Source organism: Suricata suricatta, chromosome 7 (genome assembly GCF_006229205.1).
Source record: "Suricata suricatta isolate VVHF042 chromosome 7, meerkat_22Aug2017_6uvM2_HiC, whole genome shotgun sequence".
NCBI lineage: Eukaryota > Metazoa > Chordata > Mammalia > Carnivora > Herpestidae > Suricata > Suricata suricatta.
In genome coordinates this window covers 41340721-41365247 of record NC_043706.1, presented here as the reverse complement: position 1 = coordinate 41365247, position 24527 = coordinate 41340721, and the positions used below count along the sequence as shown (strand labels likewise).

General features: G+C 49.7%; 2 long non-coding RNA genes across 2 annotated transcripts; one reads left to right on the top strand and one right to left on the bottom strand.

Moving 5' to 3' along the window:
• Positions 1-202: 202 nt before the first annotated feature.
• LOC115297204 lies at positions 203-6283 on the top strand. The gene is made up of 3 exons (XR_003911340.1): positions 203-277; positions 4843-4933; positions 6170-6283. It is a non-coding gene; the product is annotated as an uncharacterized LOC115297204 (long non-coding RNA).
• A 15082-nt stretch (positions 6284-21365) lies between these two features.
• On the bottom strand, positions 21366-23465 carry LOC115295532. Its single transcript, XR_003910454.1, has 2 exons — positions 23323-23465; positions 21366-21589 (listed from the first exon to the last, which is right to left on the bottom strand). It is a non-coding gene; the product is annotated as an uncharacterized LOC115295532 (long non-coding RNA).
• Positions 23466-24527: the final 1062 nt, after the last annotated feature.

Below are 24527 nucleotides of genomic sequence, written 5' to 3'. Positions count from 1 at the left end.
TGTGGGGCCAGACGTGCAGAAGACCTCACAGTGAACACACACAGGAGGAAGCTGCTCAGACATGAAAGGGAGGAGAATATCCTTTACCCAAATAAACAGCCAGAGGAAGATGCAGAAGGAAGCGAATCCCATCAGACAAAGCCACAAATTAAGATCACAAGAGACGGGGTTGGGAGTCAGGCTCTGCCTTTAAAATGTCTTCCAGGAAGCTGGCCCCGGGCAACCCTGTCATCTCAAGAGTCCCTCAGCTCCTGCCCGGCCAAGGGTGGACACCTGGGTGAGTGCTGAGTCAGTGGTGACACTGGAAAGCAGAAGGGGGTCTGACGGGTGTGGAGATGGGGGCGAGACAGACCGTAGGTCAGGGTCACTGATGTATAAGGAAGACCAGGAAGGGAGGGGGCGAGCCCTTCACAAAACCCTGGGTGGCACCAGGCAAGGGAAGGGTGGCCTCAGGCTGGGGCTGCCTCTCAGTCCGAGACAGGACCCTCCCCACCCACAACCAAGGCTTCAGGCTCTTCACAAAGACTCCCATGTGGCTACACCCCAGGATTCAAACACTGTAAATTGACTTTGCTCAAGCTCTTCCTCCCTTTGCCTGTCCTGTGGCCAAGCAGTCCGGTGGGTGGCCCATCCCGGGGAGCCGCCAACCCCACTTGCTTATTGACAACAGTGTGAAGCATCCTGATGCCACCTGAAGGCTCTCTTGGTCTTGTTTAAATGTCCCAGGGCTAGGAAGTGAGGAGACAGGACCTGCTGGAGAGACACAAACCGGTACAGACGTACTTGACAGCCATCTGGAGGCATTTATTTAAGAACACCAAGTGTGTGTTTCCCCAGGTTCTAGCAATAGTTTTTACAGTTTGGTAAGGGTGGTGTGTACAAGGAGGGTCGTGTGGCATTACTTTGGTGCTGGCGAGTTATGGGGAATCCTAAATGCTTATTCCTAGGGGAATGGACAGGTAAAATAAGGTGGATACGTCCTATGGGCACGAGGCAGGTACTCTCCATCAGAAGTTGGGAACGGCAGCGGAAGAGAAATTAGAAGGACCTTATGGCTTTCTGTGTTTACATCCGAAATAAGAAAGCAACACAATTAGGGAGAGAGCCACGTGACTTAAGGAATTAGAAAATGGGGGGCCCGGGTGACTCAGTTCATTAAGCATCCAACTCTGGCTCAGGTCATGATCTCACAGTTCTTGAGTTCAAGCCCCATGTCAGGCTCTCTGCCTTCAGCATGGAGCCTGCTTCAGATCCTCTGTTCCCCCCCCCCCGCCCCTCCTCAGCTTGTTCTCTCTCTCAAAATAAATAAAGAAAACTTAAAATTTTTTTCTTAAAGAAATTAGAAAAAGACCATAATAACCCAAAGAAAGTACAAGGAAATAATAAAACTTAAGGCAGAAATTTATGAAATAGAACATAATAGATTCAGCAAAGTCAAAACTTGGTTCTCTGAAAAGCCACGCCTCTTTTTAAATTTTTTAACGTTTATTTATTTTTGAAAGAGAAAGAGAGAGAGACTGAGCATGAGAGGAGAGGGGCAGAGACAGAGGGAGACGTAGAATCCGAAGCAGGCTCCAAGCTCTGAGCGGTCAGCACAGAGCCCAATGTGGGGCTTGAACTCACAAACCGTGAGATCATGACTCAAGCTGAAGTTGGATGCTTAACCAACTAAGCGATCCAGGCGCCCCAGAAAAGACAAACTTCTGGCAAGAAAGAAAGAGATGCACTAAAGCACATAATGTTAGGAAGGAAAAATGGAGCACATCTACATACAGTGTAGAGATTAAGTAGAAAATAAGAGGCTATTATGAAGTCTAGAATCTCATTGTATCAATCAGATCTAGGTGCAAACATGGTTCCTCAAGTATAGCTCCTTAGGTTGACTCCATGAATGCAGTTCCTTTCGATGTTAAGACCTTCAAACAAGACAGACCAGTTACCCTCTATCAACATCTGATGTTGGAACATGGACAGGATGACTACTATGGTCATTCCTGTTCAGAAGGGAAGAAGAGGGAGACACAAAGGAGTCAATGGCCCATAGGACTTCTGAAATCCAGTAGAAACATGGTAGAAGTTCCATGATAAGGATTCAGTCCTATTTCTGCCAGGTAGGAATTCTCCATGACTCTTACCAACCTTCTGGGCTCTTGGTGCTACCCTTTAGGGCTCTTGGTTTCATCTCCTAAATCGTCTTTTACTTTTTTTTTTTTCTCAGTCTGCTTTCTGCCAGTCAAGTTTTGGATGTCTAACTTTTTATGTATTTTGTATTGTCTCTGTGCCTTTTAGAACACTGTGGAGATTTTTGTGTGTGTGGATATAATTATCCTTAACATCTTTTGGTTATCCTATGAATGTGATAGGGGGGTTCTCCAATAGACCAAGGTCACCCACACAAATCTCTTTGAGGTAAGTCCCTCTCTACGTTGGGCTTCTAATTCAATGGCTACACTTACCTGTCAGCTTCTTAGAAGCCCTACTGTTTGAAAAGATCTGGGGGACGAATCCTTAAACACTTTGGAGGACTTTTTGTCTAGCTGAATGGAACCCTAAGTCACCTCCCCTTTGATCTTTCTGAGGCTTTCACAAAGGATTATGACAGCTACCATGGGCTTTATTTTTGGACCTTCTTTGCTGGCAGTGCCCTTGATTTGAACTTTCGTTGATTTATAGACATTTCTTAATTTTATCGTCGTTTGGCATCTGAAGTTGCTGGGAAGCTTCTCAATCAGCAAAATCTTGTTTCCCTTTTGTTTAGCAGTCTCTTCTTTACCTTATCTCCCTCCTGTTGCATTTTTAGCTCAAGCAGCAGGACTTTCAGCACCTCAGCTGGAAACATCCCTTAGCTAGCTCACCCATAGCGTGCGTTTTCTATTTCCGTGTACTAGCGGGGACACCGCTAAAACCTGTTGCCACTGCCTGTCGGGGATTCCCCTCCATCCAGTTGCCAGCAACATGCCCCTTATTCCCCCTTCAGCCCAGACCAGCAGCCTCCTTAACCCCCAGACAATTCAAGGGACCTCAGGCTCTCATCAACACTCCTGTTTGCGTCCTTCAAGCTTCTGCTCACTTCCCGGTTCCAAGCAGGGTTTGTAGGCATACGTTGTGGCAGATACCTCCTTCCAGATACCAAAATCTATGTTAATGATTGGTCATGCTGTAACAAATCACCTCCGGCATTTACTATTGCACAGTTTCTGGGGTTTAGGAATTCAAGAGCAGTCTAGCTGAGGGGTTCTGGCACAGGGCCTCTCCTGCAGTTGTTGTCAGAACACGGGCCGGGGCTGAAGTCCTTAAAATGCTCCACCGGGACCAGGGGGCCTGTTTCCAAGATGGCTGCCTTACACAGAGGTTGGCCACATGTCATCACAACATGGCAATTGAGCAAGTGTTACAAGAGAGGGTCTAATCTTACGTTTTCACAAGGATCATTCTGGTTGCTCTTCCTGGGGAACAGACCACAGGAAGCCAAGGGTAGAAGTGGGGAACTTATGGGACACCTGGGTGGCTCAGTTGGGTTAGCATCTGACTCTTGGACTTCTGCTCAGATCATGATCTCAGGATTCGTGTGTTCGAGTCCCACATCAGGCTGTGCCCTGACAGTGCAGAGCCTGCTTGGGATTCTCTCTCTTTCCTCTCTCTGCCCCTTCCCCACTTACTTGTGTGCGCTTATATTCTCTTTCTCAAAATAATAAACTTTAAAAAAAAAAAAAACCAGAAGCTAATAATGAGGCAAGCAAGAAAGACGTGGCTTGGAGCAGCAAGGAAGTAATGGAGATGGCAAGACATGCTCCGATCCTGCATGCATTTTGATATTTTGCTGGCAGAGCCATGAAGGCTTGCTGAGATTGGATAAGGAGTCTGACCAAGGATCAAGAAGACCCTCAGGGTTTTGATCCAAGCAAACCGGAGGCATGGAATTGTCACTCACTGAGATGACCACCTTCCATATGACTCGGGAATCTTTACTATCCGTATTTTACAAGTGAGCGGAGTGAGGTTTTGAGGGTTTAAGTAGCTCACGGAAGAATTCCCCAGATAATAAGCCATGTAGCTGGTTCTTAACTACGGCTCGGTGTTGTCCACTGAGCCAGGAATATTTCTTGCTAGAATCACTTGTCAACGCACTACTGGCAGATTCGCGCTGCGTCAGACGGCTGGCCTAGTCGTGGGGTGGACATCTAGAGGGGCTTTACCTGGACATTAGCGCTCGTGAGGCCATGAGCTCACTGCCTGCACCCCCGCTATCCGGGGCCCCTGGCCAGGACCTGGTTCTGGATGTGCGTCGTGTTGGTATGGAAGCCTCCAGCCATCACTGAACACTCCAGAGAGAGGGCAAAGGTCAGGGGAAGGAACCTGTTCCCCGAGTGCCATTGGGCGGCCTGCTTTCCAGCTGGTGGATGTTAACACCACTTTAGGAATTCACCACCAGCACCAGCTCTGCCATGCAGACCTGCTACTGGCATTGCCCTGGATGATGCCAAGGACGGTGGCTGGAAACATCCGGCCGGGTACCCAAGGGACAGTCGTTTCTGTGGCTGTCCACAGCTGGGCTGCTGAGGGAGGTGGAGTTCAGCCTTTCCTATAGACTGGATTCCATTACAGACAACTTGGCTTTTCTCTTTCTTCTCTGGCTCAGTTTCCACCCTCACCTCCTAAGCTCTATTTCAGTACCCAGAGGAAAGGAGGAGAATTTTGAGTGGCTCTCCTGGAGATGAAAGGGGCCCTACTTTCAAACTGGTTCCCATTCATTCTGTCCTTGCCTGAGAATCCCTTTACAGTTGGGGGCGGGGAGTGAAAATATTTCCCTTTTTCTCTCCTTTTTCTCTTTCTTTCCTACAGGAAAGTGTGTAATGGATTCTTTCTGGACCTGGTGAAACTGGTGGATAAGTCCCAAAAGAAACAGTGAATGTGTTTCATCTTGTATTAAAAGGTATTAAAAAAAACCCTCTGAGGTGAAAAAGAAAAAAAAGTTCAATAGTTCATTGGAGCCTAATTAGGGAGAGTTTCCTTGGGGATAAAGGTGGAGTCAGGGAGCCTCGGAGCCTCCCGCTGACCCAGGGAGGGGTCTGTGTCATCACCTTTTCATTGTAAATAAAAGATACAGAGCCCCAAAGGGAGTTTCGAACTGCGGACCACAGGTCTGTGGGACACTGAGGGACAATGTCCATCCTCACTGAGAATGGGGAAAAATGCAAATTAAAACAAGTCTCCACTTTTCATCTTTCAAATCCATGAGGATGTTTTGAAATGATAAATCCAACATCAGTGAGGATATAGTCATTCCCACAGCAGGTGGGAAGATAAATGGTCACAAATTCTTGGTGAGCAGTTTGACAGTTTGTATCAAAAGTGGTTAAAGGGCACCAGGCAGCTCCGTCAGTTAAGCAGCGTCCAACTCTTGATTTCAGGTCAGGTCATGACCTCACAGTTTGTGGGATCCAGCCCCATGTCTGGCTTTGCATTGACAGTCCAGAGCCTGCTTGGGATTCTCCCTCTCTCTCTGCCCTCCCCCCACTTGCACACACTCTCCCTCTCTCTCTTTCTCTCTCAAAATAAACAAAAAACTTAAATAAAAAGCATTTAAAACATCCCTGCCATTCACCCGCGACTCCTCAATGACAGGTGTCTCGTCAACTTAATCCTGCATGTGCACAGGGCTTCGGCTCAAAGAACGCTTGCAGCAGATTTGCTTATTTGAGAAAAAAGCTGGAAACAACTACAGGAAGTTGGTTAACAAACTATGCATCCAAATGCTGACATTTAAACTGTGTGGCAGAAAAATATTTACTGACATAGGAAAACATGTGTCTTGTATTGTCAAATGAGAAGGTAAGTTATGGCAAAGGGGAATAGACAAGATCACAGCCATAGTCACATACCCTGGACAACCTTCCTCCCTCAAAGCCTCAGCTCACCCACCGATGACATGGGGACAAAAGGCCCTTGCTACATGGGGGTGCCTGGACGGCTCAGATGTTTTAAACATCTGGCTCTTGATTTTGGCTCAGGTCATGATCTCACGGTTTGTGAGATCGAGACCTGTGAGGTGCTCTGCGCTGACGGTGCTGAGTCTGCTTGTGATTCTCTCTCCCTCTCTCTCTCTTCCTCTCTCTCTCAAAATAAAGAAATAAAGTTAAAAAAAAAAAAAGACCCTTTCTCCTTCCAGGTGGTCAGAAGAGTGCCCTCCAGAAGGCTTCCGGCCAGCTTTCCCGTCGCTGTAGCTTCAGTCAGCACTGGGTTGGGGGGTCATGTCCCCTCGGTTCCTATTCTGACTCACAGTATCGAGGCCCTGCCAGTTCTATCACAGCATGGATTCGGGCAGTGCAGGAGCTCTTCCCGCCAGAGTGCCGTGGGCAGGTGCTGGAACTGTCCCTGCAGAGGTGGACGTGGTGAGTGCCCCCCTGAGCCAGAAGGACCCCACTGTGCCAGGGCCACCATATTCCTTTGCCCAGTGGGCTCACCTGCCTGTGACACCACTCTCCTTCATCATCCGTGCCCACTGCCCTGATCCTCCTCAGCCTTCCAGGCCCAGCTCCAGCCTTGCCTCCTGCGGGAGGTCTCCTTGGGTTGCCTTGATCTCCACTGTCTCTGCCTCCACCGTGTCCTGCTGAGCTGGCTAAGTGCGACTGCACCCGTATCTCGGGACAGTCTTCAACTGCTCAGCCTTCACCCCTATAAATAAGCTTGGCTCCAGACTTACTACACCTGTGCCGTGCAACAGGTCACCTGCTCCGTTTCTCCTCCATAAAATGGGGATAATCATGCCGAGTTGCCGATTGTTGGAGGCATTAGAAACAAAACCTGCAAAGCAGGCACCAATCAATAGCAGTCACTCAATGCATTCATGAACTTGAGTTCATGTCCAGAGAGCTATTATGATTCCTTGCACAAGCCAAATGCCTCTCTTCTCGCGCAATCCCCATCTACAGGAGGGTGGGCACGCTGTGAATGGAGGCCTGAGGAGGCCAGCCGTGTAAGCAAAGCACATGGTCTTCAGTGCACGGACCTCTGGGATGTTGGAGGATTTTCTGCGTCTTCCTGGTTCTCAGCTGAGAGTAGTTGAGGGGTTTCCCAATTCGTTGCATGATTTAACCATGTTATGCAGGTTTCTGTTCCCCTTTGGAAAGTGTGTTTCACATCCAATGCCACATACCCTGAATTTGAGTAAAACTCTCCAGTACTTTCCAGGTTTGAAAAAACTGCTCTGTGACAGAATTTCCCACCTCGGATGAGTCAGTTGAGGAAGTGGCATTGGCAAAGACCACCTGTATTTCAGGCACAAATAAGGATCTGGCCTGTGTCTCCAGAAGGACTCACTGTGGAGACTACAAATGTGCAAACACCATCTAAGCCACAGTCCAAGGTGGCCAGAGATGGCTTCCAAGGTCAGGGCTTGAGTGACGTAAGGACTATAGGCTTGAGCTAAGAGAATGTGCTGAGAGGGTCCCAGGAGACCTAAAGATCTCCCAAGCTGGGTTTCACCATATCTGAGATTACCCCACAAGAGCTTTATTCCACTGGGCCTCTCCCTCTCTCTCTCTCTCTCTCTCTGAAGATAAACATTCTCTGGGTAGGGAATCATCCAGCTAAGGGTTCTTACTTGGACTAAAACGTTGGTGAGAAAGATCAACAAGAGCTCAAAGGGTATGAACAGCGAGCTCACAGGAAAAGCATGTATATAAATTGTACTTACACAGACATGGAAATGGTCAATCTCACTCATAATAAAAGAAATGCACCGGCCGCTGGGGGCTCAGTGGGTTAAGCATCCGACTCTTGATTTCGGCTCACAGATCATGAGATCAAGGCCCGCCTCAGGCTCTACGCTGACGACATGGAGCCTGCTTAGGATTCCTGCTCTCCCTCTCTCTCTCTGCCCCTCTCCCACTTGCTCCTGCATGGAGGCATTCTCTCTCACTCTCAAAATGAATAAACTTTTAAAAAAATGCACGTTAAAACTCCATTGAGATGCCGTTTCTCACCCATCAGGATGGCAAACATGCAAATGTTGGACGACAAAGGTGTGCCAGCTATTAAGTAATTGATTCTCGGCTCCGGACTCACCCTTCACTCTTTTGCGCTGGGACCCTGGGGCTGGGACCCTGGAAGCACTCCTCTGCTAGACCAGCAGCTCCCTCTGAGACTCCGCCACTGGGGGCGCTAGAGGGAGACTACAAGGCTAGAGGCTGAAGAAGGAACTCACGCCTTCCTATTTTGCTTCCTATTTTGCTTCCTGTTGCTTCCTGCTCCTTTATTGTTCTCACAGGATCTCTCTGGCCCTTCACTGATACAATTAGTGAAGTTGATAAAAGCACAAAAAATTTCGGTTGTACCTTATGTAGAACAATTTAACAATACCTAACTAAATTACAAAGTCAAGTTACTGTTTGGCCCAGTAGTCAATACCTCTTCATTCTAATTTGGCACATGTTCAAGATCCAGAGTATGTATTGCAGCATTGTTTGAAATAGCAAAACGTGTCCATTTGTTTTGTAGGGGATGGCTAAAGAAACCAGCATATCCAAACAATGGATACTCTGCAGCAGTTAAAAAAAGGAAGAATATAAAAGAAAAGAATGAGAAAAACAACACTGTTAAGTTAAAAAAGCAAAGTGCATAATGATGACTGTAGTGGTCTGCTTGTGTGCAGACCAACAAGGTAAGATTAGAAACCGTGTATATCTGCTTCCAGCTGCGTACAAGAAGTCTGCAAGGTTACCTGGGAAGCTGGCAGGGAACAGCTGGCTGGATGGTCACAGCCGGGAGACAGATGCCTGACAGCTGCAGATTATCCTTCCAAGGGAGTTTTGTAGAAACACCAGAGCAGAAAACAAGTTTGGTTACTATCTGGTACAATTAAGATAATCTCCCAGGGGTGCCTGAGTGGTTCAGTCGATTACGTCTCTGACTTGAGCTCAGGTCATGACCTTGCCGCTCGTAAGTTTGAACCCTGCGTTGGGCTCTGTGCTGACAGCTCAGAGCCTGGAGTCTGTTTCAGAATTCTGGGTGTGTGTGTGTCTCTCTCCCCAGCCCCTGCTCATGCTCTGTTGCTCTCTCTCTTTCAAAAATAAATAAGCATTAAAAATTTTTTAAATAAAATAAAAAGATAATGTCTCCCTCCAGGGGCAAAGCAGGGGTAGGTTTGTTCGCAGCCCAATAGGAAAGATTGGGGGTTGTAAGCTTGAGGTTCCTCCGAGGTGTGGCAAATCCTCTGTGTGTGTAGCACCTGCCTGGCCCACTCCACACTGTCCCCATGGAAGTCAGAGGACATAAAGAACCCATGTGAGCATCAAGATCATGCTGCCTGCTGTGCCACGAATAACACAGTCCCTTGTCTCTTGCCTAATTGTCACCTGTCTTCCATCAGTATCCATGAAATAGTGGGAGACTTCTTTGTTAGCTTGTAAGTACGGTAAAATCTTAGACCTTTTACATTTCTTGATGGGGAAGATGTATATGGGAATGGAATAGGATGAGACTTCTTATTGTTTATTTTTTTGTATTATTTTGTTCTGAACCATGTGATTATTTACCTACTCAATCATACATAACATTTCCTTTGAAATAAAAATGTTACTCTTATACGTGAGTCACAAAACTTTAGAGCTCTGGACCCGGCAAGGGCATTGGAGGGCACCAGTTGTGACCCTGGACTCTTACAGAGAAGACCAAGGCCAAGGGACATGCAATGACGTACCCAGCTAGTTACTGGCAGATCCTGGATGAGTTCAGCTGTCCTGGCCTCCAGTCTGGTGTTTTTTCCAGTGTCCAGGCTGGGTCAGGGAAGACATCAGATGTAAGTGAGGCAAGGATGTTGAAAATAGAGACGAAGACCATGATTTTGACTTCGCAATTTAGAAGAGAGTATCACATCATGGTCCCTAAGAGCTCTCAAAATTTTGTTGCTATTCTAGTTAATTGCCTCAAATTATGTTCAGAAGCAAATGAAACATTTAAAAAATGCATGCTGACATGCTAGTCCAACCTAAAAGACTTGCCCATCCTGTTCTAAGCAACTATGGAGAGAAGACCAAATTCAAGGCTTCCTGGGTTTGCCCCAAATTTCTAATAAGTCAGTGGCCACATGAAATGGAAAAGAGAAATATGGGATACAGGGGTGTGGGGTGGGGGTGGGGCTCTTGCAGGAAGATGTTCAGAGGCCAAAACTGAGGTCCATCTGTTCAAGAATTTCATCTGGTCCTTCAAAAGCAGGGTAACTATAGAATGTGCCTAATAAGGGCTCATTAAAGAGAAGTATTGTTATAACTCAAGTAAATTTTTAGAATCAACAGTATCAGGCTCAAGACCTGAGAGCCCAAGCAGGACCTCCTCCTGTCCCTATTGCTGTGAGCTTGATAAGGCATGGAGAAAGGGCACAGGGTGGGCCCTGGAAGGTGCTTCTTCAATCAGACCAGCCCCACCTGACCCCGTCCCTCCATTCGCTCTTCTGTCCATGTAGTCACCCATCCATCCATACGTCATCTGTCTATCCAGCCTCTAACCAACCCTTCAAACCAGGACTTTTGAGCTTGGGTAGAGGGGAGACATGCAGAGACCACTAGAATATAGTCAGAAAAGTGCCAAAGAATGCTAACATCTAACACAGGCATGTATGAGGTGGAAGGTAAAGGAAAATGTTGTTTGACCATTGCCCTGTCTCCTTCACCAAATGGTAAGTTCCTTCAAGGTAGTGAACTCAACTTTATTAATTTCTGTATCCTCGGGGCTCAGAGTGGCACATAGTAAGTAAATATTTGCTCAATAAACAAATAAGTGTATATGTTAGAGAGTATCCACCAGAATGAACTGGATTATGCTGTGTTAACCAATCAACAAAACCCTCAGTGGCTTAGAATAAACAAGAAAAACTTGATTTCTTGCTCATGAAATATGTCCTTTAGTTGGCCCCGAGCTCTGTATTGTCACCACTCCGGACCCAGGCTGATGGAGCAGCCATCATCTAGAACAGTGCCTGTCACCACGGTAGAGGGATGGATGGGAAATGGCAAACCACGCACTGCCCAGAAGTACCCATCTGACTTCTATTCACGTTTTGTTGACCGAAGCAAGTCACCGGTCTGCACTCCAGGAAGAAGACAGCAATCGCCCCACGTGCTCAGAAGGAGATCAGAAAATACTTTTCATTGAATAGTGCTAATATCTACCAGAGATAGGAGGCCTGCCGCTCACAAAATGTTTACTTCACTGTCCCCACCCCAGGAAAGCCCAGTCTCCTCCTCTCTGAGGGAGACAATCAGAAAAGAGGAGGAGCATCGCTGGGTGATGCTCGACAGTCTCATCACCAGGTCTGGTGGGGGCTTTTCCTAATAGGCCCTCAGAATACAAGGGGGCAGAGGGGCAGAATGGCACTCTGATTCTGAACGGGAACAAAGGGACACTTGAACGGACACGAAGTCCCACCATGAGGGGACGTTTTGTCAGACAGGATTGCTTCCTGTGTGGGCCCTGACCCCACTCTCTGGGAGAAGCTCCATTGCCTGCGGCTCTCTGTGACCTCTGGATCAGTCTTCTGAAATATTCTTGGTCTTTCATTATCCTCTTTGACCAAGTCAGAGTGAGCTGTGGAGACTATGTGCCCCTTGGGTCTGTGCGGCTTTCTCAGAGCCTCCATTACAAGTTGTGCTGGCAGCCAACATGGAGGAGGGAAAGATCAGGCATGGAGATCACGCGCTGACGCCCAGTGTTTCCACCCAGAAGTGCCCTGTGCCTCTTTGGCTCATGTTGTTTCTGCCAGAGAGTGTCACGTGGGCGTGCCTCCCTCCAAGAGGGGCAGGACAATGTAATCCTCCCACGTGCCTGGAAGGAGAATTGGAAATCCCAGTGAGTGACGTTTGTGTCAATTGAGTTTCATCTGGCTCTGGAGGTCAGGCCAGCCTTCCAAAAATAAAAATAATAAATGGCATTTGGTTAATTTAGAGAAGGTGCAGAGAAGGGCAGCTTTGACCAAGAGAAAGTCAGAGAAGAGGAGAGGAAGGCTGAACATGGAGCCTATTCCCTCGGGCCACAGGACAGAAAGCTGAGATCCAGGGAGAGCGGGCCAGGACACACTCTCACCCCCACAAGTCTAGTATGGAAGGTTCTGCTGGGTAAGGCTGCAGAACTGAGTTCTGGAAAACAAAAGGAAGACCTTGTCCTCTGTGGGCAAGTGGGCCCCATGCTCTTCCACCTGAGGAACTCTTGGAGGATCCACACCACTTTAGGTGACACAATGGAGGCCCTTGAGTTAGGAACCCAGAGGTGTTCAGAAATGTCCATAACCTCTTGAGGGGGATGTCACCACAAGTCCCTTCCGTGTTCCCCCTCACCTTGGCCCTGGCACTGGAAATCAGGAGGGACCTGGAGGGACCCTGATGGCAATTCTTATGGGCCTACTGCCTGTGAGCTAACTGGAAATAAATGGAATTTATAAAAACTCTCAGTTACAGACTGTCCCTAAAGAAATCAAACAGTGTCTGACGTAATACAGTTTATTCCTTCTAAGGAGAGAAGTAACCTGACCCAGCCTATTGGCAAGCAGAAGGCCTCAGTGCTTCCTTTGGTACAACAATGAAAAATGAAGAGGAATTAACACATCAGTTGGTTACATGTAAATGTCTTGTCTAAAGTACTTAGAAGCTATTTGTTCTCTTAAGTGGCTTAAACAGCGCCCTGCCCCAACCCCCACCCCAACCGTACTTCTTTCCGCTGTAAGTGAAGCCGGCAATTTCTGGGCTGGCCCCTGGCCCAACCATAGCTACCTCCATTCCCCCGCCTGGGGGTTCTCACCAGCGGTGGTACTACCCGGCTAACAAGCATCATCTTCTTTAGGCTGGCTTTTGCACCTGGCCCAGAATGGTCTGGAATTGTAGACTCTCTCTGTAATCAGCAGTGAACACAGAAGTCTGAGGCTCCTGGTCTTGATTTTCAGAAAATGTAAAGTATTGTGTCCATTGGGAGGAAACTCTTCCCATGGGGACAGATGGAAGGGAGTGGAAACTTCACTGGAGGGAGCAAGCACGACTTCCAAGTGAAAGTGCCAAGGATAAAGGCTGGGGTCCCCTGGGGTGACATTTTTGCAGCATAAGATGATCCTTTAAGCCCTGGGTTCAAGGAGCTGTGCTCCCAAAGGGAAAGCTCTCTCGTGACAACACACACTTGCTGTGACTTCCCTGCACGTGAGCCATTTCAAGTGATTTATATGGAGACTCATGCGGAAGAAGCCCACACAGAGACATTAGTGTGTGCTGCGTCTGTCCCTCTCTGTCGCAAGTTGGGTGCCTCGGTGCTCTGCACCTCTCTGGGGGCTCACAGTTCAGGCTAGGAGGGAGTAAACGCTGCTTGTGACCAATCCATCTTCTGGGCCTTCCTGAAGCTCGAGAAGCCTCGAGGGATCACACAGTGGGAGAGAGGGCCCGGAGAGAGAGAGGCAGGAGGCAGGACCCAGTTCAGAGGAGCCCGCAGAGTTCCCGAGCTGGTAGGATCTGTGCGCTGCCACCACCCAGAGAAGGGACAGGCAGACCTCCCAGGGAAATGGCCACCAAGACACCATTATCCCACTTTTGCCAGAAACTGAATGGGCTCCCAGGACAAAGGATTTTCAGCCCTAACCCCGGGGGAGCCTGGGGTAAACCAGGGCACGCTGGTCACCTAGGTGGGCAGAGGTCCCGGCTGACCCCAGTGTGAGAGCCTCCTGCTCTGAGCCACCATCCAGAGGAGCTGAGGGTGAACCCACCCCTGTTTTCTGCCCCATAAACTCCCTGGTGCTGTGCCATCCCAGAAGAGGGGCCCCCACAAGTGGCCATAGCAGCTCAGGGCCAGACCTAATTTGAATGAAAGCAAATAGTGTGGGTTGATGTTTCTTCTATGCCAAGAGCTGTCTGCTTCTCTCCTTCTATCTCTACAGCAGGCTTTCCTCCCTTCCCTCTTGCTCTCACATTAGACCCAATGAGATCTCTGGTTGCTGAGCCACCAGGAGGACCAAGAAATGCCCTGAGCACCCGGCTCCCTTCTCAGCCACAAGCCTAGAACCTGTATTTTTTGTATTAATGAGGTGCTGCAGGAGGCTCCGGGGGGACTCAGTCAGTTAAGCATCTGACTCTTGATTTCAGCTCAAGTCATGATCTCCTGGTCGTGGCATCGAGCCCCATATTGGGCTGTACACCGAATGTGGAGCCTGCTTGGGATTCTTTCTCTCTTTCTCTCTGCCCCTCTCCCATTTGCACTCTCTCCCTCTCAAAATAAATAAATAAATAAATAAAGAGGTGCTGCGCTCCCTCAAGGTTGAGGGGAGCCCCACACAGCAGTTAGTGGGTGAGGTGACTCTACTCCCTCTCAGAAGGTGCCTTTGCTCCCAAGGACCCTGCCCCACAAACACTTGGACAGGAGGGAATTCCTAGCTCACTCAGATAACCTGCCAGTCCACAGAGCATGCCGGCACTCAGAAAAATTAGTGGAAATCACTCGGGTATGCGCTGTTTGTTTTCTGAGGCTTGGTCTGACTGTCACAGGCTGCACTGGGGGCCACGGGGCTGTCAGAAGCCATTTGGGCACCAGCCAGGCATCCCCACCCTGTGAGGAAGCTGCCCGCCTGGCTGTTCTTGCAGAAATCACCAGAACCCCACAGTCAGGTCCATGCCAGGTGAAGAAGGGAGACCACAGTGGAGGCGTGTCTCTGCTTAGTTATAGCTCTGGAAGCAGCAGTGCGTACAACCCCCAAGAAAATCGATGAACACCTGATAGGCTCACACCCCCTCCCCTGGCATGTCTCATGTCTCCCCCCACCCCCAACACCTCTGGGAACTCTTGGAGATTCACATGGATCCCGGCCTTCGCAGCCTCTGATTCCGGGCCTCTGCTGAGCTGGCCTCCTCTCTGCATGTTGTTGCTCCTTCTACAAGGCCTCCTCAACACTGACCCAGAAGTGGGTCTTTTCCCTGACTCCCCAGGCCTCTGCACACAATCCAAAAGTTGGCTGTCAAGATTTTTCTAAAGATTCAGGGTCAGTGGCAAGAAGCATCCATCTTACTCCACGCAGCTGAAAAAAGAAACACAAACAATAGATTTTCAAGTTTTTAGAGGTCCCTGGACTACTCCCTCCCCCTCCGCTTCAGGTCCACCTGGCTCCGGCCCTCTCTCTGCTAATCCCCTGCCTCATCCCTGCCACCAACTCCTGGTCCCTTCTTAGACACACTGGACGGTTCTCCGGTCCTACTCTTCCTCCAGCCATCCTGGAGGGCCCCCTCCAAGTGGCCTTTCTGCATTCTCCTAAAACAATGTTGCTCCATTCCTAAGCGAGACTGATAAGGTTGTGGTGAGACAGTACTTTTCTTCCTCTAAAAGTACCATTCTCCCGGGATGAGAACAGTTGAGCTCATATCTCAGCTAAGTACCTTAGTCAAGGTCCCACAGCGGGTTAAGAAGCAGAGCTGGGATCACACTTGGATCAATCTTCTTAGTTTCATTTCCTCCTGAGTTGGCCCCAGGCCGGGCTGAGGTCTTGGTCTGCAGGAAAGACCTGCTGCAGGAGGGACCGGGTGGTCCTGGGAGAGAGTCTGAATGGGAGAGAATCCAGAAGGGGTGTCTCTGCCTAGTCATAATTCCAGAAGCAACAGTGTCGGGATCCCCCAGGAAAAGAGGCAATCTTGAGATCCAGAAAACTATGCTAGGTAGCTGAGCCAAGACGACCAGGTTGGGCTGTGGGGTGAGGGGCTGGCACAGAAGGCAGGACCTTGGCCCCCACGCAACAGATTCATGGTGGAGGGAGTCAGGAAAGCAAAAAGCAGGCAGGCCCAGAGAGAATTGGGGAGACTCTAAAAGAGAATTACCAATTCCCAGGTACTGAGAGCTGGGCTGAAGCATTTGTATCCGTCATTTCTAATCCACACGACAAGTCTGAGAGTCGTTATCCCCCAAACTCACAGATAAGGAAACCAAGATTCACCAAGATTGAATGACTTGCCCAGTGGCCCCAGGCTAGTAAACAGCCAACCAGGACTCAAACTGGGCATGGCTTCCTCCAAGTTCTATGAGTTTTCCTCTTCTCCACATAGCCTGGGCTAGACAGAGATGAGGGGCCCTGGGCTCTGTCCTGGGCACTTGGTCCTGGGGCAGGTAGAACCCAAGTTATGTCTGGGCTGCTGACTCCCAGCCTGGGGTTTGCACCTTTGACTGATCAAGCGTCGAGCATCTGCCATGTTGGCTCTGGGAAGATATTCAGCTACTGGGTGTTATTGGTAAATTGGATCTTCCGTTCCCACCTGGGGAGTCTGCCCTGCTCTGGAATACTCCCCCGGCCCCCAGATTTCAACATGGCAGGTCCCATCTCCCCTCTGGGACCCAGTCCAAGTGGCTCTTCTACCTTGGAGAGGCTTCCTTGACCTCCCAATCCAAAGAAGCCCTCCAGAAACTCTACCCCACCTGAACCTATCATAGTTTCTTCTAGGCACTCCATTCATACCTTCATTTATTATTTATCATCTGCCCCTTAACCAGCATGAGAGAGTGGGGCATATCTGTCCTGTTCTTCCCAAATTCCCAGTGCCCAGATCAGTGCTCACGCACAGCAGGTGCTCACCAAACATTTGGTGAGGGACCAAATGAAGGGAGCAGACTCCAAACACCAGCAAAGGCCATCCCACCATCCCTCTCTCTGTAGCCACAACCACCTCAACAGCTACTCTTCTGCCCCCTTCCCCTGTGACAAATAGTTGCAGGAGAAATCACATCTTCCTGGGATGTCATAGCCAGAGTTGGCAGCCCTACCTGGTGGGGCTCCGCACAGGCTGATGGAACTTGGAGCCCAGCCCCATGAAGCCACCCACTGACTCTGTTGCGAATTCCTCCCTGCCCTGCTACCTCCCCTTCTGCTCCCCTGCCTCGAGGTTTCAGGGAAACAATAGCTCTGCCCCATCACAACATCAGGGAGGTGGTTCCACGTGGTCCAACCTTGCTGCGAAACACGGAGCCCAAAGCCCAGCATCGGAGCCGCTGCTTGGAGGCCCGAGGACAAGGCTCAGACTTAGATATCGGCCCTGAGGCCCCTGGTCCCACAGACATCACACCTGCCGTAGCTGGACCAGTTAAATTCATCTTCCATCAAACAGATCCAGCTACTCGTTCCCTTGAACTGCCCAGCAGGGAAGGCAAGGCAGCAATGAAATATGAAATCGGAAGCACGTTGTGCTTCTTAGATGAAAAGTGTCACGGTTGGAGAGAGATTCACGGCTGCCTTGCTCACCCATTGAGGTCAAATTGCTTTGTCTGGGAGATTTTTATGTGGGTGTGAGGTTTAGGGTTTGAAACAAAAACAACTCGTTTCGTAGAGCTATTATGGAATTTTCTCTGTAGAAGCAGACAGGCTCTGCACAGCCCTGAACTGTTTTGACAGCTCAGGCAAATCCTCAGGAAAACCTGAGGCCAGAGCATGCCAAGGAGATGCTTATCGCTCCCCGCACCCGCCTTGGGCATCCTGGGAGCTTCCCCAGCCGGCTCCTCAGCAGGCCTGGCCGCCACCCTGCCCACAGGGACCCGCCACACGTGGCCCAGTTATGAATCAAGCTTGTCCTCCCGTTCGATGCGGGGAAATGGGATGATGAATTCATTTCCATCACCACACTGCCCATAAGTCACGGCTTGAAGGGCCTTTTTTTTCTTTTGGAGTTTCCAATGACAAAGATTTCATTATCCGAAGCAATAATTTTTAACCAGAGCAATGCAAGATTTCACTCTACCTGAATTAGGCCCATATGTGAGAGGGAAGCCCGGGGAACATCAGTGTCTGGAAAGGGAGGGGTGAGGGGGGCGCTCAGGGCTCCTTCTGAGTTCTCACCCCTCCCCCCATTCTTTTCCTTTTTCTGTGTGGGTACTTGCTTTCTTTGTTCTCAGCCCCCCTCCTCTTGAGCCAGCCCATCTCCGGTGCTCTGCGCCCTCACAGTCTTCTCCCCTGGGGTCTTAGTGACGGCTACCATACTGGGGTTGACATTCTGTCCCTTCTGTTTGGCTATCCTTCCCTCCCCTGCTACAAATCCACTTTTCCCCAACACTGGAGCCAAAAAGGGGCCTAATTGCCTGTCTTACTCCTTCTCCTGAGCAGAGGAAAGGACCCTGCAGGAGGTGGGGATGTGCGGCGGGGTGGGGGGCATAGGGTGCACAGATGGGAATGAGTCTGGAGGTGGATGGGGAGGGAGGGTGGCCAAGAGTGATCAGCCAAAGGCCAGAAGTGAGGCTAGGGAGCTATGGATGTCCATATGGGTTAAGTGATGTCCGTAGCTGAGCTTAGAAGTCCACCTCAAAGATCCAGGCCTCACAGCAATCCCCTGTTGGCCACAAAGGATTCCCAGTCACCACTGTCATACATGTGACTTCCGGCCCCCACCCCCTCGGGACTACAGGCGCCACATGCTTGGGGACCAGGGGAGAGAAAAGAAGCCAGAAAGGGCAGCGCCTGCCCTGGGCAGCCTCTAGAGCCCCCCACCCTGGAAGAGCAGGTTCCCGTGGCCTCCACCCCTTGCCCCACCACAGGCCAATCCCAAATTTCCTGCCTCAACACCCACCCACACCAAACCCCTCCTCCGCCAGAGTTCTGGGTGAGCAGTTGCAGGTATGGATGACATTTGTGTGTGCTGGGATGCTGTGAAAAAATTGTAGGCAGTGGACAAAAGGTTTGACTCAAAAATGTTTAAGTAATTCTTCTCATTAAAAAACAAAGTTTGAAGATACAATTCCCACAACACAAAGTCAGCCTTTTGAAAGTATACAGTTAAGTGTCATTAAGGCCACTCACAGTGTTGCACATCTACTACTTCCATCCAGTTCCCAAACTCTTCCGTTACCCACAAAATCTCCATACGCACAAAGCAGGCATTCCTTATTCCCTCTTCCCCCCGTACCCACAGGTCTGCTTTCCGGCTCTATTGGACGTATCTATTCTAGACATTTCGTATAAATATCATGCAGCACGTGGCCCTCAGTGCCTGGCTTCTTTCACCTAGCATAACGTTTCCAAGGTTCATCCATGCCGTAGCCACTATCAGTGCTTCGTTCTTTTTCATGACTGAATAATATTCCAGCATACGGAAAGACCACATGTGTTTATCCATTCACTTGCTGATGGATACTTTGGCTATTGTAAATAATGCTGCTATGAGCACGTATATACAAGAGTAGTTGTTTGAGTTCCTGCTTTCAATTCTTGTACATATGGGAGTGGAATTACCGGGTCCTATATCAATTGTGCGTTTAACTTTCTGAGGCCCCACGGAACTGGTTTCCACAGGGGCTGTGTCCTTTACATTCCTATCAGTTGAAAGGTTCTGAGAGTCCTCAGATGGACAGCAAGTGATAGAGGGTTCACCTGGGGGTTTTTTGTGATTCGAGGGAGGCCCAGATGGGGCTCCGACCTGGTGTTCCGGAACAGCCAACTTCCCCAGCCCCTCAGCCCAGAACAGTGTTAGCTCAGACAAACCCCTACAAGGCTGGGGTGTGAAGGTAGCAGGCTGGCAGGAAGAACTATAAGGGGGAGGTCATGACAAAAGTTCTGGGCTGCAGAATTTTGAGACATGACAGAGCCACAGTGAAAATCAAAGCTAAGAGCCCGGGGACGGGCAGGCTTCCCCAGTCGGGCCCCTCCCTAGACAGCAGTTTGGGGAGCCGGACACCTCTGCAGATCCCATTACTGGAGACCGGGCTGCAACATGACATGATGAAAATGTAAAACATGAGGGAACATGCTGTAAATCACTTATTGGCAGCCGGTCGCCTTCCAGCCACACCCCATCGAAGCACGATGCTGCAGCTGCCTAGGGTTTCCTCGCGGCCTCGACCAGGCTTTCCCCTTGGGTGCCAAGATCCTGACCTGAGAACTGAAACCATGTGAGGAAAACACCTCAGGGCCTGACTCACGCTGTCCTCCAGCTGGGAGCCTCACCGGGGTCTCCTACTGGCGCGGAGCCCACAGCTCCAGGCCTTGAGAAACCCCCTGCCCTCCAAGCCTGCTCCGGGTTTGTGCAATGATGATGCCTTGCTTTGACCAGCCTCCCGGGCTCACCAGCGGATTCCAGATGTACCTCTGACTCACAGGATTTCCCGCAGTCCTGGCTCTCTTCACTTGGTTTCAGGAAGGACACTGGGAAACAAAGGAAGAAGTGACCCCCTTTCGGGCCAGGTGGGATAATATAGGACACCTGGGAACATGCAGGATTCCAAGAATACTTGGCATTCCCTCATGTGTACAAGGCATGCTATGGCTCCCTGGAAGTAGGACCCAGAAAAAAAAATCACACTAAGAAAGAGAACAAAATGACGGGCTGTCTATCTGCTTTCTACCTCAGGACGACTTTAACTGATGTGTTTTGAGCGGGATTGTATCTCCACACACTTGTGCAGCTTTGTGTGTATCACACTTGATCTTAGACAATAGGCCGAGAAGCAGTCATGTATTGTCTGCAGTGGAGGTTAATGTGTCCAGCTTTTCTTCAACTGGGTAGGCTTTCTCAGTCCTTGCTTGAGGCTGTCCCCTGCAGCCCAGCTGGGCTTGGCCACCAAAGCTAGCCCTGGGCGAGGAACTGGACAGGTAGAGGGAGCCCATGGAAGGTGAGCAGCTGAGTTCTGGTTAGCGGGAAAACCAGTGATGGAGGAGTGAAGAAACCCTGTGTGCCCTGCAATGAGCCCTTCCCATCTCTGGGCCTTAGTTTCCTCCTTTCTACAGTGAGGACATCAGGTCAGGTAATGCCCAAGTCTCTCCAGCTCTGATGTTCTAGGCTGTGGGTCTTTCTGGAGCAGCTTCGTGGTCATGAAGCTCTGGGCAGACCAGTCACGGCAGAGCTAAGAAGCACAAGCAAATCCCCCTCATGCCCCCTAAAGAGTGGGGATGGGGGCGGTGGTCCCTGCACAACTGAGCACATCATTTCTCATCTCGTCTCTCTTCTTTGTTCCTGGGACCCATGCAAGTGGGAGAATCGAATGTCCTGTCACCTGAATATCATTCAGTAACACAGGGATCCAGAGATGTCACAAGACTATTGTTATAATGAAGTAAAAGATCCATATACCCAACCACTGGATTCCTGTTTACCAAAAATACCAGCTACAGCAGCTTTGCTGTGCAGAGAACCAGTGCGGAAATGAGCTCTCTCTCCTCTCCATGCAGCAAGTTTAGCCCAGAATGCTTCTTCTCCCAGAGTGCAGCAGTCTTGCCTCCCCAGGTTCACAATTCTTAATCAGAGTCCTTTTGTGATTGGCCCACAGTGCCAGGCACATAGTGGGTGCCTAATAAATGTGTGTGGATTTGTTTCCAAGAGCTGTGAGGTAACAAAGACCAGGATTTCAGTTACCTATGGCAGCAGAACCAACCATACACAACTTAGTGACTTAAAACAACAATTTATTCTTCCTCATGAAATCTGTGGGCTGACCGGGCTCAGCTGGGAAATTGGTTGGACTCACTCATTCACCGAGAAGCTTGATTGGGGCTGGGATCTCCAAGATGGCCTCTTATGCTCCTGAGCCTCTCTCCCGTGGCTTCATATTATTCAGTGGTCTAGTCTGCACTTCTTTACAGCATGGTGGCTGGGCTTCAAGGGAGACCATCCTGAAAAGACAAGCCTGGTGTACAAACACTTACGAATCCCTGGCTTGCATCACACTTGCTAACATCCCATTGGCCAAAGCAAGCCAGATAGCCAACCCCAGAATCGATGTGGGAGGAGCTCATGAACGTGTGAATTCTGGGAGACATGGTCCATTGGAAGCCACCAAGGCAATACTCTACCATGGTGGTGAACCCTCATGGTGGGCACAGAGCCACGAAACCCTAAGCCACCTCCATTCTCCCAGGATGCTGGACGACAGGGCAGGTCTCTCAGCAAACAGAGAACGCTTCCTCTAGGAAGACAAAGTGTGGGGAAGGTTCCTCGAGTCCCATCATGGTCATGGTCAACTCTAACAAAAGCATGTGAAGATTTCTTTTCAGATCCTGGAGGATAAGTGGGGCCTGTCATTCACATGTGTGCATTCATTCATTCATTCATTCATTCAACACAGTGCCTGAGCATTGCCATTACAGGACACTCAGGGGATCAAGGTATATCAAAGCAATGCCTGCTACCAACGGCAGCACATGCATGCCCTCCACATCCTTGTGGGCCATGGGGACAACCTTGGCCTCACTGGGGAGTGATAATGTCATACAGTGGTTAAGAGCATGGGCCCTGATGGCAGACGGCTTGGCTTCAGGTCCACCTCTGTCACACAGCAGCTCTGTGAGCCTGGGCAACCTGCCCAACCTTCTGGAGCCACTGTTCCTTCACCTGAATTCTCTTGGGAGTTCAATTCTTTAATCCTTGGAAAGTACTCAGCACAATGCCCGAGTACCAGGCAAGCATTTGCTAATATTACATATGAGGCATCCTTATGATAAGAACTCTTTTTTCAAAACATAAAAATCATATATACTCCATGTAAAAAGAAACAAACCAACGTTGCAAATCTGAGAGAGAACTCCCCCCGCCCCAGCCCCACCCCAGCTCCATCCCACCCTCCAAAGGAAAGCCTACTAACCACAGGGCATGGGCACTGAAATATGTATATGCATCCATTCTTTTCTTTACAAAAAAACATTGTCTTGAGTTAGTCATACTATTCATAGTCTGTCACTTATAACTTAACAATATGTCAAAATTATTGGTCATAAATATTATTCTACAGTTTGATCTCATTGCGCGTATTTCATTGCTTGACCCCTCATCATGAGCCATTTAAATGATTTGAGATATTTCACAAATGAAAACAATGCTGTGAGGAATATCCTCATCCATGTCGCTGATTATGTCCTCAGAATCAATTCCCAAAAGAGGAAATGCTGGACCCAAGAAGCATGCTCAATACTCTGGTTTCTCTTCAGATCATATAAATCTTTTGCCTTTTACCAAGAAGCACGCTCAGCTTTAGGGTTGTCTGATTCAGACATTGCTGGATGGGTCTGGAAAGAATGAATCTCTCTAGAAGTCACAGCAGCAGAGAGACATGTATGTGTCCTTCCACGTCCTTGTTGGCCATGGGGATAGCCTTTTTCTCACTGGAGAGCATGAGTATCAACCTCAAGAGCCATGACTCTCTGAGCAGTGACTGCCAGCTGTGGTGTGACCTTTACTCAGCAGAAAGCGAGTCTGGAATGACCTTCAGTGCCCAAGTTGCTCCCACCTGCCATAACCACTACTGTGCCCCGGATTTCCACCTGACCCTCCAGCACATGCCCCCTAAATCCACACTTCCTGCTCAGGTGCTGATGTCTGGCCTCACTGTCCCATGGAGTCCTCAACTCACCTGACCTACACCTATCCTTGCCTCTCTCATAACCGGCTCCTGTGAGCCGTTTGAGCAGGTGCATAGCTTCAGGGAGCAGGCAGCCCAGGTCTGACTCCCGGCTCGGCCATTTTCCAGCCAGGTGGCCATGGGGAAGTGGCTTGTGGTTTTCCTCACCTGCAGAATAGGGATTCAGTGGGGTGACCTCAGATCCCAGCACAGAGTAAATGCTTAACAAATGGTAGCCAGGGCAACGTTTATTATATTTTTATTGTTCCTATACAGGGCTCCAACTGGAACTTTTCTAGTCACTCTCCCTCCTCCTAGGGTCTCTGCTCTTCCACACACCCAGGAAGCACATCTCAGAAAGGGGCCCCGAAGTGCTCCCTGCTCCCTGCTTCATGCACAGTGGGCTCCCTGCTTCCCCCTTACCCCGGCTCCCCAGCCCACAGCAGATGCCTGAAAGCAATTTGAGTGACAGTACCCTGGTCCCCAGCTCTAATGAGCTGTGTGACCCAGCATCACTTCCTCCACTTTCTCTCTCTGGACCCTGCTTCCTCATCTGTAAAGTGATCTCCAAGGGCCCTCCAGCAGCAGGGAAATACCTCCTCCAGGGAACGGGAGGCTGGACGTATCGTTCAGGCAGCCAGATCCTGAGCAGGACAACAGCTGCAGAGGTAACTCCTCTTTTTGTCTCCTAAACCATCAAAGCCTCCCCGAGATTTCTGGACTTCTGTCCCTTGGCTGGCTCAGAAATTTATTAGCTCTACCAATATTTTCCTTCGTAGTTCTGTAAAGCAAGCTCAAGCTCTGTGAGCACTGCCTATGCAAAGACCTTAAACCACATGTTTATTTTCCTAAGCTATAAAAAGTTTATAGAGGGAGCTGGACTCCTTGTCCAACATCATGCTCAGGACTGCTACTACATTCCACGGGAAGACAGAGGGCTCTGTGTCAGCCCCCCCCCCCGGTGGGGGGGAGCAGGCGGGAAGTAGGTGGGGTAAAGCTGCCCAGCCCCCAGCGGAAAGGGCACAGGGCATAGGACAAGACAAGGGAGTTGCAGATTCATGGGGTAGAGGGGGCGGTGAGGAGGAAGAATGGGAGCGAGGGTGGAGTGTGGCAACAACGAGAGGCAAGGCAACCAAGTGAAAATGCTGAAGGCGTGGGTTACCCCAGTGTTCTGCCCTTCTGGACTCTCTTCTGTCAAGGCAGCTTTGAGGACACTC